The following is a 15,511-nucleotide window of genomic DNA, read 5'->3' as shown; positions in this document are numbered from 1 at the left end:
AATGTAAAGACAAATTCGAGTGCAAAAATGCGAGACTAGTCGTATGCGCTTGCATCAATGATAACGTAATTGTGGATTTTAATTGGATGAGACACGCGTCAGAAAATACGTTAGAAATAAAGGCGAGATTTTTCCACGCTTTACCTGGCTCGTATTATCCGTCGCGACGCGAGGCGACGGATCGATCGACGATCGGGGCGAAGTCCACCAAGATCGTCGACGTTCTCATCGCTGACCTGAATATTTCACGCTGCGCCGCTGACGGCCATTCGACACTCGAGGTGTTGGAGTTCCAGCTCGCGGCGTTATCTCCGTCCGTCGGGCTCGTGCCAATTTGCGAGACATCACGAGATATTACGGGAGAGTTAAAGGGACGCGTGCACTCCTCGGCGAGTGACGGGAGTGTTTTATCTACGATAACGAGCGATCTCGCTATTGTTATCGCTAATGCAATTAAATATATAAATTTTACACAAATAAAAATATTATTTAAAAAAATCGTTTTCTTATCGAATAAATTCTTAGGCCGTGGTTCTCCAATTGTTTTATTAAAACGGTAAGAAAGAATATGTTAAATTGAAATTTTAGATTCTTCTTGCAAAATTAAATTTCTCAACGTTTGAATCGTCGATATATCACGACGCGTGAAATAAAACATGCGACACGAGAGAGCAGCGTGATTCGCGTGATAATTAATATCCATAAATCGCGTGCTGCATAAAAAATAACGAGATTCGCCAGTTTGCAGGACATTACCGATATTACGGGTACATTAAAGTAAATCTCTGACTGTGCCCTCACCTCCCGCATACAGACAGTAAGAAGGAACATTAAAGATATTAGAGGCGTTAAAGAGATACGTCAGCGTCGTATTTTTCTGACAGGAGGGTGCAAAACACCTCCGGGGGCTTCTTCTTCTGTGTATCACGTGCGCTCACCCCACGTGCTTGCATCGAGCGTGAGCCCGCGTGCACACACGCGCACTGACGTAATTAGAGTTATATGCACCGTGTCGAGTATCTAAATTCGCCACGTAGCGTCACATGCGGAAATAAGATAAATTTATTACATGCGTAACAATAATAATATAAAATTTTTATAATTATTTTAGAGTAAATTTGCTTTAAAGAATAGCTGACAATCCCGTATTTTATTTCATACATTTATTAATATAATGAGCAAGTGAGAAAGAAAGAGAGAGAGAGAGAGAGAGAGAGAGAGAGAGAGAGAGAGAGAGAGAGGGCGTGTGTCAACAAAGTAAACCATTACGTAACTGTTATTTAAGAAAAAAATCTTTTCACAGGAAAAATGATGCTAGACGTATCATAATAAATAATTAAAAAAATTGCAGTCCTAAATTCCTGAACTCACAGGATGTATGCTACTTTCACAATGGCCTAGTTGCGTCTTTGCACACGCACACGACGCGTGGATCTCACGTTCATGCGCGCGTACACGCACGTGTGTGCGTGCATAGATACGTATGTGCGTGCACACGCCGGGACTTGACAACGCGCCAGCTGTCATTCGCCGTTTACGCCGTTAATGAATAGGCGACGCCGCAGGGGGGCGGCCGCGGGGACGTTCGCTCGATTACCAAGATTAAAGAGTCGCGCCGCGAAAATCGATAAGCGTTATATTCGCGGCGCAGCGCGTCGCTCTATCGGGAACAGCGCATTTTTTGATTAATAATTGATACAGGATAATGCAGGATAAATCTCTCTCGCGTTATTCGTAAGATGCTTGAGACTATAAGTTTGCCTCGACAATTATTATCGAATTTTTAGAAGTTACGGCGTCATTATGACGTTTCCCTCTTTATTATTGAGTCCGAACGTTTTATATCTCGTCGTTGCCTTCTTTTATGCCTCTCAAGTGCCGTAGTGTTCCACTTCTTGTCAAGTAAGTGCGACTAATTCATTTTCAATCCGTCTAATGTGAATATTTGGAATTATCATTGCTTTATCATTCAATTTATTACTGCATCGAATAAAATTTTCAACTTTTTTAGAGCTTGAAAAAATGAGAAAATTTAACGACGCACCCGGTATATATTTCGTTCTGCGTAATTTCTCCTTCTCTCTCCGACATGCGGGCGCGCTTATTAATCCTTAACAATTATATATCGCTGGTATAGAAACATATTAATTATGTTAATTAATATTGGACTTTATTAATTATGCTCATGTCGACGTGTCTATAATTTGAGAAAGAGAAAAGATCGCTGCTGCTATTATATTTTCAAAAAATCAGAAATTTGACTCGATATTTGCACAGCAGTTATCAAAAGTATTGTTAAAACATTATTTTTTGAAATGAAACAATAAGATGATATCGATTCATTTCAAACCAAAAAAATTCTCAATTACGAACTTAAAATTCAACTTAAATTATTTAAATTAAATCTTTCCACGACTTGAGTCTTTCTATAAAAAAAAAAAAAAAAATGTCCAATCTGAAAAAAAAAAAAAAACTAATTTATCAATGGCAGTCTGTCAGAGAACTCGCGAGAGATGAGAAAGATGCGGCATTCGTCACTTCGCGGCCACCCGTAGCGTGAAACGATCGGAAGCGTCGTCGCTCGCAAGTGGAGGCTGCTGGCTTCCGTCCTAGCCTCACCCCGCGTTCCCGTTGCCACCACACCACCCCCTCGGGCCATCCCGCCGCTTCCCGTTAGTCTGCCCGAGTGCGCCATCGCGCACCCCATCCCACGCGCCTCTGCAGAACGCGTCCGCGCTGAGTCGAGTCGAGCCGCGCCGTACTACATCTCGCTTCATCCCCTAGTCGCAGCCGTTTTTCGCCCCCTCGCCTGCTGCCACGAGCCGCCACTCCGCGCGCACGGCCGCGCTTAAGTATCCCCCATCCTCCGAGAGTTCCATTCTATCCCGAGAGACCAACCGACCGCTCATATAATATATATATATATATATATATAAAAATAATATTATATAAAATATAATATATGTGTGTGTGCGCATATGTACGTATATGCATGCGTAAGTAAGTATATATATGTATATAAGCTTTTACCGATATTTTCCGTCGTCGGATGGACAAGTACTGACTCAGAGGTCCTGCTTTTCGTCACCCATCACGCGCTCGTCGCTTTCATCGCTCTCGAGAATATAATGAGTTGAGATCTCAACCCACGTCAAATCTCTCAGACTTCTTCCTTATCCGTTTTGTCTCTCGGCGGGCTACATCGTCTCTGTTCTTCATTAAATATATCAGTGTATCTATTTTTCTGTCCTTTTTTCTCGCTGCCTCTCAATCTGCTATCCCGCTTTCGTTCACTTTCCACAGCGCCGCTGCACTTTCTCCGCTGCCGATGCGAGGCGACGGAAATCCAAGAGACGAATGAGTTCAGCGCGAACGGCTCGCATTAGGGACAAAACTTTCGCCGTCGCACGAAAATGCGGAGAGACTAAAAGAGAGAAGAAACAGAGGGAGGGAGAGGGAGCGACTCGGTCGCGTAATAAGCAGGCGAGCCGCTGGTGCACCGTAGGTGGCACGAGACTCTGGAAGCACCTCGTTCCTTTTTTCCTCACTTTTTTCCTCCTCTCTTTCACGCTTCTTCTTCATACTTTTTTTCTTTTTATCTCTGCCCCTCCCTTCTCTACTCACGCGCTCGTTTCAGAGTTCTCGCTATCTCTCTGCGCCTCTTCTTCTTCGGTCCACCTCTTCGCGCAGCAAATGCACGTTTCCGGGTGCTGAGAAATTTAGAGGTTGGAGCGCGCCCTCAACTCTTAAATTTTTAGTCATCCGACAGAGTGATCTTGCAGAATAAGATATATGTTGTATCTCGATCGATGATCTCGACGCTACAAGATGATCGCATTCGCGATGCTTTGAGAAGTCGGACTGAAACGTAAATTATCTCTCTTTTTCTGCCTTTTCTTATGCCGTTTCTGTCCTTCGTGATACTTATATCATTATAAAAATCAAGTATACATTATTATTTTTTCTGCTGTATTGTACAAATGAAGAAATATAGTGAGCCGTAATAGATTTGAAAAGAGATACAATATAAGATTTTTAAAACTTCTAAAATTTTGGGGTAATTTCATGCTCGAAGGTTGTCGCGATAAGTAGAACGGCTATTATTCCAATCTATTGCAAATTAAAATAATAGCAATAAACAAAAATAATAAAGATAACAGTTGAAAAATTCGCCAGATGCGTACAAGAGCTATTTTCGAATATTTTATATCTCGTAATTCGTTTCTTAATAAAACACGTCGACATATTCGCGCCCCTAATTACGATCTCTACTCTTAGGGATCGCGCCGTCACCCCAAATACATTGCTGCACGTGCGCCTGCGAGATCATCGTTTCGAAGGGGATGCAACTTAGATGGCACTCATCTAAAAGGTCCTACGTACTGTGAGGATGCAGCAGCAGGCCGGACATCGAGCGGTCTAATCCCCCCCCCCCCTCTGACAAACACTTGGCCGGCAAAGCTAGCAGACCACCCTTGACGTTGTTAATGTTGACGGGAAGGGAAGGGAGGAGGTGGCGCATCGAAAAGGGGGACAGGGGGGAGGGAGAGGGTGGCATCAAGCGAGGCAGGATGGCTCTGACAGCCGCAGATGGCACTTGCCGGCTTGTTTGTCATAAAATCTCCCTCGGGCTCGAGTCGCCATCAGCGACCATAGTTGGCTCGCTCGAGCACCCTCGTGGACTATAGTCCTTGCGGAGGTGGCAAAATGGGGGCGAGAAAAATGTCGCTGCGATTGCGTAGGCGAGTCGGGTCTGTGTGCCTTTTTTTTCCTGCACGCCTTGCAAGGCGCTCGATAGTGAGAAATGGTTGTCGGTTGAAATTATATAGAGAGATGTTAAAAATTCGCGTGGGTCGAATACCGCATCTCCGCAAGAAAAGTGGCACAAGTCAAAAATATCAAATTGTTCAGGAGAGAAGAAAGAAGGAATTGTGTTAATAATAACATTTCCTATTAATAATATAATGGATAGATTTTTACCTCAAATTCTGTCGTTTATATAAATCGGTTAAAGCAAGCTTGATTTTGCGAAAAATAATTTCACATGTCTATGGTTAAGCAATAATTTAAAAATTAATTATTTACGGCAGTATTAAACATAGCGGACTCACGCGGGAAGTATGACGTATTTGAATTCAACTTTCGTATCACTTTTCCCGATTGAAAGCCGATGTATTTAGAACACAACTCGCGCATAATGCAAAATTCGAAAAATTTCGACATGTGTCATTGTTTTTGCGAGGGGTGCGATTTGTATCAAAAGTATTGTTTATACCATATGATTTTGTAAATGAAAGAGAATACTGAATAATTTCGATCGTGAAAATCACAAAACATTACATGATAAGTCATTTATCGTCGGACTTTAATTTCGAATTCTATTCAAAATGACGAATCTAATTCGAAAATATCACTTAATGTCATAGGAGAATGAATAGCGCCGCGCGATGCATTTTCCTAGATGATGTTTTTCCTCTAAATATCACGTACGTTCTCGTTGTGAAGGAGATTCGTGACAAGTGGAGCAACGCCGGAGGTGATCGATATAACGATCATATGACATGTGTGTGCACGCCGCGTTGTCAACGTCGACCGATAGCGAGCAGTGGCCGCGAGAAGGCTGCGCGTTCGCGTGGGCAACATTTACGTCAATGCTCATATCAGAAACAATGCTCCAACCTGTCTGCGGTTTATCTCGCGCGCAACCTCCGCCCCCGTGCGAATTTAACGATAACGCAGAAATAAAATGCTCTCCACTCCGCCGTTCATTTCTGCATCATCTGTGTTCATTTTTAGAATTTTATCGTAATAAATCGATATCAATTTAAAAGATTAAAAAACTGTAAGATTTTAAGCCAGAAGTAATAGAGATTAAATTTTTACTATAAAATTACGGTGCGCAAAATGTCGCTACTCTATTCGTCGTAATAGTAAACACTTCAGCTGTCATAAAAAAAAAAAAAGTTCTTGCGCGGCTTATAATAGCGCGACAAAGCGGCGCTAAATTAATTCCGACCGGACGAGGTAAGACCATTAAGACCATTTTACGACCGCAACCTTTACGCACTGCGCATCGGGTCCCGGGCTAATCAATTTCGTTACATGCGCGTAATTGACAGTGCATGTAATCGACAGACCGCAAGCGTGGATGAACAGCACTTAAAAAAAGGACGTAATCAAGTTTGCAAGTCGCGCGTCGCTCCGGCTCCGGGGTTCGATCGATGACGCTAAAATAATCAGGGATTTAAATCGATATAGCAGTTATGACAAAAAATCTCACGCTAATCGGCGCGTCGCCATCATCATAAATAGATAGAAAAAAAAAAAAAAAACAGGGTTAACCGGAGAATGTAAATTTTGATTGCACTGTAAATAAGTTGTATTGATATAACGCAATTGTAGAAAAAGTTAGCTTTAGCTGAGAATTTGCTGGATTATTTTTTAAATTGTAACAACTTCAACAATCGTCGAAAATAACGCGTCCTCATCTCCGCTTCGAGCTACTTTTCTTCCTCGCGCGAGGACGAACGGAGCGTCGCGACAAAGTTTCCGCCGTCGCGGTTGCACGCGGAGTCGCTCTTTCGGGGAGCCGACAGAGCTGACGGAGCTCGTAATTTCAGCGAGAATAGAACGAGGTCGTGAACCAGACGTCAAACGGGCGAGCAAGCGAGAGAGCAAAAGATTGACGGCGAGAAAGAGAGACGCGGAGATCGAGCGAATGCGAAAAAGCAAGAGAGAGAGAGAAAGAGAGAGAGAGAGGAGAAAGACGAGAGAGAAAGAGAGATAAAGATAGAGAGAAAGAGAGAGAGAGAGATAAAGAGAGGGGGAGGGGAGCTCGTTACGAAATCATTTCGTCGGCGGTGCGATGGATCGATCGCGGCCATTTTGCATGCGGACTCCAAAGCACCCGCGCTCAATGATTAATCCCCGAGCCATGGCGATCCCTCCTGCCGAATGAGTATCAGCAGACAGAACGAGTTTCTACTTAAAGTCTGAATACTGCGGCTCTCAAGTTTCCCTGCGTCAGGCTTCGCGAAGAATGTAACGGGGCCGTCATATCGAACCGATAAAATGATAGCCCTACGCTAAAATTAGTCCGGCTTAATCGTCGCTTTTTTAAGTTCGATTTTACAATCGTATGAAGTCATGTTCCACGATTGAAATCGATTGTCGATATCAGGTGACACTCGGGATGATCGTTGATCATCATGCTACACCGCAAATAAACGGAGAGGGAGGTTTTTGTTTTGCGGCTGTTATCAATGCGCGATATTTCCAACTACGCCGCAAAGTTCGAATTTCACCCTGGGTTAATATCAAATCGGTTTTCAGTTTACAAAACTCGGCCCGCAACTCGGCCCAGCCATGTTATTTCGCTGACCGGCCGGCCGGATCAAACATCGCGCAATCATGTATTTTACAAAATGAACGTTGTAATTCGAATATCGTACTTCCGGCTAATTTCGGCGCATTACCGTTTCCTAAAAAGTGGATCGATACAGTCCACGTAATTATCGCCGGCCGACACCAACGGATAATGACTACAGATGTTGATAGACGCACGGAAGCGTTTCACCGCACGTATTTTGTCCCATTAATAATAACAATAACGATGCAATATTAAGTTTAATATCGCATTTTCATATTTCGCTAAATCTTCAAAGAAATGTTTTATTTCAAGCAAAAAAAAAAAGGAAAAAATTTGTTATGTACGCAGCGGTTACTAATTCGGAAGCTGTCTTGACCAAAATAAAAAAAAAATAAAAAAAGTAAAAAAAAAAAAGCAGAAATGCAGCAACAACGGAGTCGGACAAAATGCTGTCACAGTGAGCATTGTAACCCACGCTAATCCATTGTAACCGGGACGACATGTAAAAGGCGAAAAACGAAACATCACGGAAGCCGGACGCGAAAATTTCGGCGGAGCGCTGCGTTAAACTCCGGATAACGATGGCGCGCGTGTGTGTACACACCGCATATGAAAAATATACATCGCGAACCACCGGTAGTGCAATGGTTAAACTAGCGTCGGCTATTTCCAACTTCAAATAATTCAGAAAGCGATCGATCGCGTTTCGACATTGAGACCTCCGTCATTCTTCGCGACTGGCAAGGTACGTATCTCCAGCCGGGCGGGGAGAACCGACGGCACCGAGACACCCGGTGTAATGCAATTTACGTCATCTAATTTCGGCGTCGCGCAATTCCGACCTCACCGCAAGCAGCCGCGAATATTTATGCCGTATCGAGCGAGGCGAGCTCGCTTCGCGCGCGTTCTAATTCCGCGCTTGGCTAATCCGTCGACTGTCCTCGATTGCTTCTTGCAGTGACTGCAAGTCTCAAATCGAGCGACATTTATCATCAGCGCCGTACAAATTTAAAATCAATAAAAATATACAATCGTTACGATAGTTATCACTTTTAATTGTCCACCGATACCTGTGCAAAGCTTCGAGAAGCAAATAGTTGTAAATTCCGAAGATATTTTGAGCATTCCTCGGACTACTCGTTACCGATAACTTTATTTTTAATTCCGCCCTTATGAACGATAAAAATTTACAGTCCGTTTGCAGTTAGTTGTCGCCAATCGGACGCGCAATTTCGCCGCATCGATAGCGTGCGCGCGCAACGACGCGCGTTTCGCGCAATGCACAAATAATACCGACATATACGACCTCGCACAGCTCGCAACATTTTTTCCGTAAAAATACAGCTTACGCGTGCCGCTCTCGTCGAGAGTTATATTTTTTTTTTTTGTTTTTATTCGTCCGCGGCAAAGTAAAAACTCGCGGTGTGCATGCGTGCGCGATATCGATACATATCCCGAAGAATTTACAGGAGCCACCGACGAGGTCGTGCTCGTTCCGGTCGATCCCGCAGATTTTTTTTTTAACCCCGACCATCCCGTCGCGACGTGCGATCGCGAGGTAAAATATAAATCCTCGGGGAAGGGAGCAAAAAAAAAAAAAACGCTCGTGACGACGGATAAGCGATTGTCCGCCAGCTCTCTTGCTCTCGGTGTATCGATACTACCGAACGATCCGCGTCAGATATACATATACGTGGTCGTCGGTATATTTCCGTTGACACAAATATTCGTCAGAGCGACGTCGAGGACGACGGAGGAACGCGATTTATCGATAAGCGGTCTCAGCGATCACTAGGAAAAAAAAAAAGAAAAATACGATATTAATCGAAAAATGAAATTAATTGGTCCGTAAAGAATCAAGAATAAAATAAATTAGAAATTTATAAAATTTATAAAATTTTGGGATCAGAAAACAGAAAAGGCTGGGAGAACTGAGTGTCTAAAAATTTCCGGGACCTAAAGTATAGCATTTCTACTAAAGATCAATGTCGATTATGGCAAATTGTAGTAAATTATAAAGGACTGTAATTAAAAAGATAACAAAGTTAGTTAAATTTTAGGACGTTGCAATTAAAGGACGCTGATAGAATTTCGGAGATCGAAAGTGGCATTGTGATTAGCGGAGCGAGACGGTGACTTATCCAACTTAGAATTCTTTATAGAAACTGAAGGATGTTCGACGGACTCGTCTAGATAATTCTTCGGTTCTAGCAACGGCTCTGCCTTCTGTGCACCTCTATAATCCTGCATCCGTTGCCGCGCTATATCTACACGACTCTCCTAACGACCCTCCTTTCCTCCTTTTATCTTCGACTGAGTCGTTACGGATTATCGTTCTTGCCGAGCCATTTTCCGGTCGTTCTGACAAAATCGAGACACTCGAAAATGCAGGCAATAGAATCCGGTTGATAAATGTATTCCTCACTAATATATGCACGATTCTTATGAAAAAAAAAGAAAATGGGACAATTATAGAATTGATGCGTAACGTGGAAAAGTAATTTTTCAAAAGCGATTCATTGTGTAAAATAATCCACCAAGAATCTTTGTAACAAAACGAGCATTGCGTAGGACTGAAAATTCTGAAAATGTTGCTAAGCGAAGGATCGCCACATTTTTGCAATCGTTCCGATTTCCTGCTACGATATCGCACGTTGTTAAATATATACTAGAAGCCCACGACGGCTTCTTTCGAAGGACTACGACGGTCCCTATTGTCGACGAAAGATATCCTGCGGGACAGATTCACCGAGCGAGCGTTGGATATTTGCAATTCCAAATCCCTATCGAGGGACGAGCGATGGTAAGGGACGTGTGTAATTCGATCAGCCTTCGTCGTCCCGGATGTCGGTTTCCATTGCGAGACGACTTTCTGCGTTCTTCTTCCCGCAGTAGCTCCGTTTCCGATTCTCGAGGACGCGCCGCGAGAGAAGTTTAGGACGATTCGATGGTTCGAGAAAGAAGGGCGGGAATCGTTAAAACAAGAGGTGGCGGATTGTGGATACGGGATGAGAAAAAGAATAGAGATTCTCAATTCCGAAAAAACTGATATGCAACGAGAGGAAGTCGCGTTGACGTTGGAAAATCAAAGTAGTTATTAAATAAGTCGTTATTAAATAAAACAATATAAATAATAATAAAATTAATATAAATAATATGTAATGTTAGAATGTGTGGTGTTATTTATAATTAATCCAAATGATATAAATGCTAATGTTGCGATTTTAGAAAAAAAGTTTCAGCAATTATATTTAAAAATTCAATGTTTTTATCACTTTCGCACTTATTTTCAATTTTATAAAAGAAACATTTTTAATTTCTTACGTAAATATTGTAATTAATATTACTCTCTTAATTTTAGTTATAGTATCATTACTTTTATCGATTTATGTAACATTTAACACGGTATATTAAGTTGAGCAATTTTCGTTTTCATACGTTTTTATTCTACAATATGTACGTTTTGAAAAATGTGAAATTCTTTATTCGCGCAAGCCTTATTCTACATCAACCCAAACTGCAAAGTTCGAAAGAGTTTCGATTTTATTTCTTTCATGATAGCGCAATAAAGCCCGTCGATCAGCTTCTCTTGTTTTTCAACGCTTTGCTAGACGCACAGCTAACGTCTCTAACAAGAAAGAGCAACCAGATGTAAACTTGGAAGAAATTATAACTTATCTCTAGAAACTTATCTCTAGAATCGATGCTCTCGTCAAATTTAATGGCGTTAATGTAAGTATCTTTTTTCGCGAACACCCGTTAGGAGAGCGCGTGGCTCACGCGATGCGCTTTAAAGAGGGACGTACGCTTAAGGGTGAGAAGACGAAATTGAAGAGATCTTATATTCTTCAAAACTGTGAATTTCATAATTCGAGTTAATTGTTCCGGTATTGAAAATATTAATTAAAACACCGTGTGTTCTTATTATATATGGTAAAAGAATACTTCCGGTTCCTTGGTTTTTCAATCTTCTGTAGAAATTTTGTTTCAATGACAAACAGACTAAAATTTAATAAAGATATGAAATAATATTACATTTTATCGCACACCTTCGGGTCAAATAACAGACCCTCTCTCTCTCTTTCTCTCTCTCTCTCTCTCGTTATAATCCATCATCGGAGTGATGTAAAAAAGTATTTCTCTCGCCGCGTTATCGATTTTTCTTCATCAGCCACGCAATCTTTCGCGAACGACACGGAACAGCGCGATATTTTCGAGATTGGTGATTCGTAACGGCCGAAAGGAGCCGATCGTAACATTAAGAAAACGATGGTCAACCTGATCAGGCGCTTGGTATGCGAACAGGTGCAAGATGTTCAGCGGGTATTGAGAATGGAGCTCCGTTATTCGACCGGCAACCGATAATAAAAATGTCATATCGATCTTTGTTAATCGGTAGTTATTTGAGCCGCAAAGTACTGCACCGCTTCAAATTAAAATATTTAACGTCAGGCAACAGCACACGTCGTCCCACATCTAACAAACTTTACTCGTTAAAATTTTACTTTGCACTATTTGGAATATTGAAGAATGTGTTAGAGAGAAAATAAAAAATTTTAAAGATTAAACAATTCTGATAAATTTAATTTTAAACAAAAAATACGTACCTTTCCTTGCGTTTTTTTTTTTTTTTTTAATTGTAAACGAACTTTATTATCCGATAGAACGAAAAACAATGCAATCTGACAATAAGCTTTGTTTGGGATCTAAAGTCGCGTCTATTTAAATGGCAGGATCACAATTTACAGAATCGACGTAATTTGCAAAGTCGAGAAACCGAACGATTGCACTTCTGCCGAATCGTAAAATCGGACGATTCGCAATCGCGTCGAGACGCGACATCCTCGAGAGTCACGTAGCATCGATTCCTGCCCCTCCCCCCGCTCTACGCCCGTATTCGTCTACGGCGCGCCGGCGTTACAACGGGAGCGAAAAACGAATGGAAAGAAAAAAAAAAAGAAGCGTTTTTCTCTCCCCGATCTCCTTTCGTAATATATTCGTGCGCCCTCATCGCGCGGTCCACTCTCCGCCCAGTCTCGCAGTACTTCAACGGATCGGTCACGGTGGAAACGAAGGGGGAGAGGTGGTCCGGAGACCGACCGAGTGCAGTGGTAATCAGTAGATGGACGGAGACAGAGGGACGAAACGACGACCAGGATCGGAGAGAGAATGAGAGAAGGAGGAACGAGCGCACCGATCCGCGCTGAACTCGTGCTGCTCCATTTCCGCCGTCATCGCCACCCTCGGTCTGAATATTAGCGGGGAAAGAAAGAGAGCGACGAAAAAGATGATGAAAATGGAAGAAAACGAAACGGCGTCGCTGTAGTTTCGGTCATTAATCGTTTCATTCGCCCTACCCGATAATATGCATTACAGATAAGTCTCGGCTCAACTATTCCCGCGCCTCTGCTGTCGCTTCTACATTGTTGAAAAATTCCTCGTCTTTCGTTCCGTAATTGCAATATGCGACGTGACCGACGTGTTGCGCTTATTAATGTTGAAATGTTCTATAACGATATGTGGAGAAGACGATAATTTAACGCGGATCGTCTTGCTATATTGGATTCATTTATATAATAATTAGAGTATTCTACTTTAAGATTCGTTAAATTGTTTATAAAAAATTTGCCAACCAATAAAGTTGGTAAAAATGCCTCAAAGTTTTATAAATCTTTATATCTGTGAGATAAAATTTGTATAATCTGTTTAATAAATCTATCTGCTTGATGTCTTAGTAAGCATTATAAATTCGTTACAAAATAGTTCTGAAATTATATAACAATAAGATTTGTATGTCGATATATTTCAGGAACTGCTACCTGTGGAAGAGGTGAAAACCATCCTTACTGCTTGCCGTACGGCTTACAGAAACCGAAATCAACGTCTGTCACTTGGATGATCCTCAGGCGAAACTTGAGACACGAGTAAGGCTTCAATCCCATTACATTCACGATCGCATTTCAGTCACGATTTAGTACACTATTATTTCGCAAATTTGCGCAGAACAAATGTAAGATAAAATTTTGCCACATTTTCAAATTGTAATTACACTGCAACGCGATCCGTGATTAACTCAATGAAACGATTTTTACTTTCAATTGTAGTTCCAACCGTTTGGCTTAATTTTCGCAGAAAATAAGCAAATAAACAACTGTCTGTATTATTATTTGCTGGTAAAAAGAACTAACTGGGGGCTACATTTTCACGCCGATTACAACGGGCGTGCCCGACGTCGGAGACCCGATCGACGATACGCAATAATAATGTTCATTATCAACAAATATTATTCGAGGCGTGGTAATTAGGATACGACCGCCGATGAAGTTAATTATGTGCGGGGGATAACCGGGCCGCGCGTTTGCCTACGTATTAACCCATTATCGTCGTCATTATTATTATGTTTATTATGTAAATTCCATTGCGTGCCGCGAAATGCGCATCGCCACGCCAACTCTCTTCCTTCCTATGCTCTCTTTCCAATTCCAGCCACGTTCGTTAATTAATTCGGCTTCTTCACACCTCGATATTGATCGCATACTTTTCGACCGCTTAATTATTCTAAATGTTAGACCAGTTTACGTAAAACTGCTCGAAAGTAGCCCAATCATAATTTTTATAGCACAAGTCATTCATGAATCTAAAATTAAGATAAATAATAATTCCTTTTTATCGTAATAAACTTCTATTCGCTCATAAATGTATTCGCAGACATTTATAACATTTGCCAACTCTTCTATTTTATGTTAAAAAATTTCACTGCGATTAGAAAGAGTAGTATTGATGCACGATATTAGCGCATATTATTGTTGTTAAATTGATGGCGCGTAAATATAATCAAGAATAAAACAATCCCGTAAACATGCCCGTGCAAAAATATATTGAAGATTCGCAAAATCCAAAGACGACAGACGAAACCGCGGATGAAGGTTGGAAGAGTAGTGAGAGTGGGAGATCGCGTAGTCGCAATTTCCTGACTCCACGAGGCGGTCGCCGTCTTCCTCTCGATTCGGAGAGCCGCTGAGAGAAGTGTGGGGCAGAGAAACGAGCGCGGAGGAAGCGAAGCTCTATTTGCCCCCGAGATACGCCTCCCCCTCGTCGATTATAACCGTATTAAAACCGGCGACGTCGACTCCGAAATCTACTCGGTGTGTCTGAATTTAGTAGTAATTTTTGGTGAAATTTTTGGCTAATATGTTGCAATTTAACAATATTTTGCAAAAATAAAAAATTATCGAATCTACAGCGTTGCGATTATAATAAAAAAAATGTGTGTTATTATATAATAAAAATTTTGTTATGCAATATATAATGCGCAGAATAATTGATCTTGAAAATTTCAAATATTGTCTATTTTGTAAATAATATACAAATTTATCATAAAATTAGATTCCTCTAAACTTCAATTAAACATTAACAGAACTTTACTTTAAAGCTTCTTAAAAAATATATTTTTAACGTTAAGCATTATAAGATTATTAAGAAAAGTGATGTATATTGTGAGATTTCCATTAAAAAATTTTATTTATGAAAGATTGATAATTTAAAAAAAGTTAACGGTTAAAAAGAATTTGTGTGATTTTCTCGTTTTAATATTTTTCTGACATAGCTCATCTTAGAGCTCATCGTGCATATTTTCACAAACTTTCAAAGTAATCACGATATCGCAGGAATATCTCTGATAACTAGAAAAGATCGACGCGCTGTCCCACCCCGTCGACATTCGTAAAGCAAAATGCGACTCACCCCCCATGGTGACGTCGGCGGTGGCGGCTCGTGCTATCGCCCGACGCTGCCGTCGCTTCCACCACCTCGTCTCCCCTCTCACCATCCTCTCCAACGGCGGCAGCCACGAAGGCGAAGGTCCACGAACCGCCTCGTTTCAGGCAGTCGGGTCGAGTATCGTCGCAGGTTGCCGTGTAATTAGAGAGGTAGCGACGTAATCAGGCACAGCCGAGGTATCTGCAGATTGCCCCGAAACCCGGCGCAGCCCCCCGTCAACAACCCCTCGGGCTTTCCAATCCCCCGTTTCGCCCCTCCCGTTCTCTCCCCGAACGAATCCCGTGCGCCGCAAAATGTATGTATGTGGAGGTAATTTCTGGCCTGACCACGTAACGAGACACAAAAAAACGAAAACGTGCATTT

The 15,511-nt window shown here is 41.8% G+C and overlaps 1 protein-coding gene across 6 annotated transcripts in view; it reads right to left on the bottom strand.

Annotated features, from left to right (window-relative positions):
- The window catches only part of Sidpn (similar to Deadpan), a 137,798-nt gene that overhangs the window by 91,759 nt on the left and 30,528 nt on the right, over positions 1-15,511 (bottom strand). The gene's annotated exons all lie outside the window — the stretch shown is intronic.

This window comes from Linepithema humile, chromosome 1 (genome assembly GCF_040581485.1).
Source record: "Linepithema humile isolate Giens D197 chromosome 1, Lhum_UNIL_v1.0, whole genome shotgun sequence".
In the NCBI taxonomy this organism is placed as follows: Eukaryota; Metazoa; Arthropoda; class Insecta; order Hymenoptera; family Formicidae; genus Linepithema; species Linepithema humile.
Note: the sequence above shows the minus strand (reverse complement) of the source record. Positions and strands in the feature narration are given on the sequence as shown.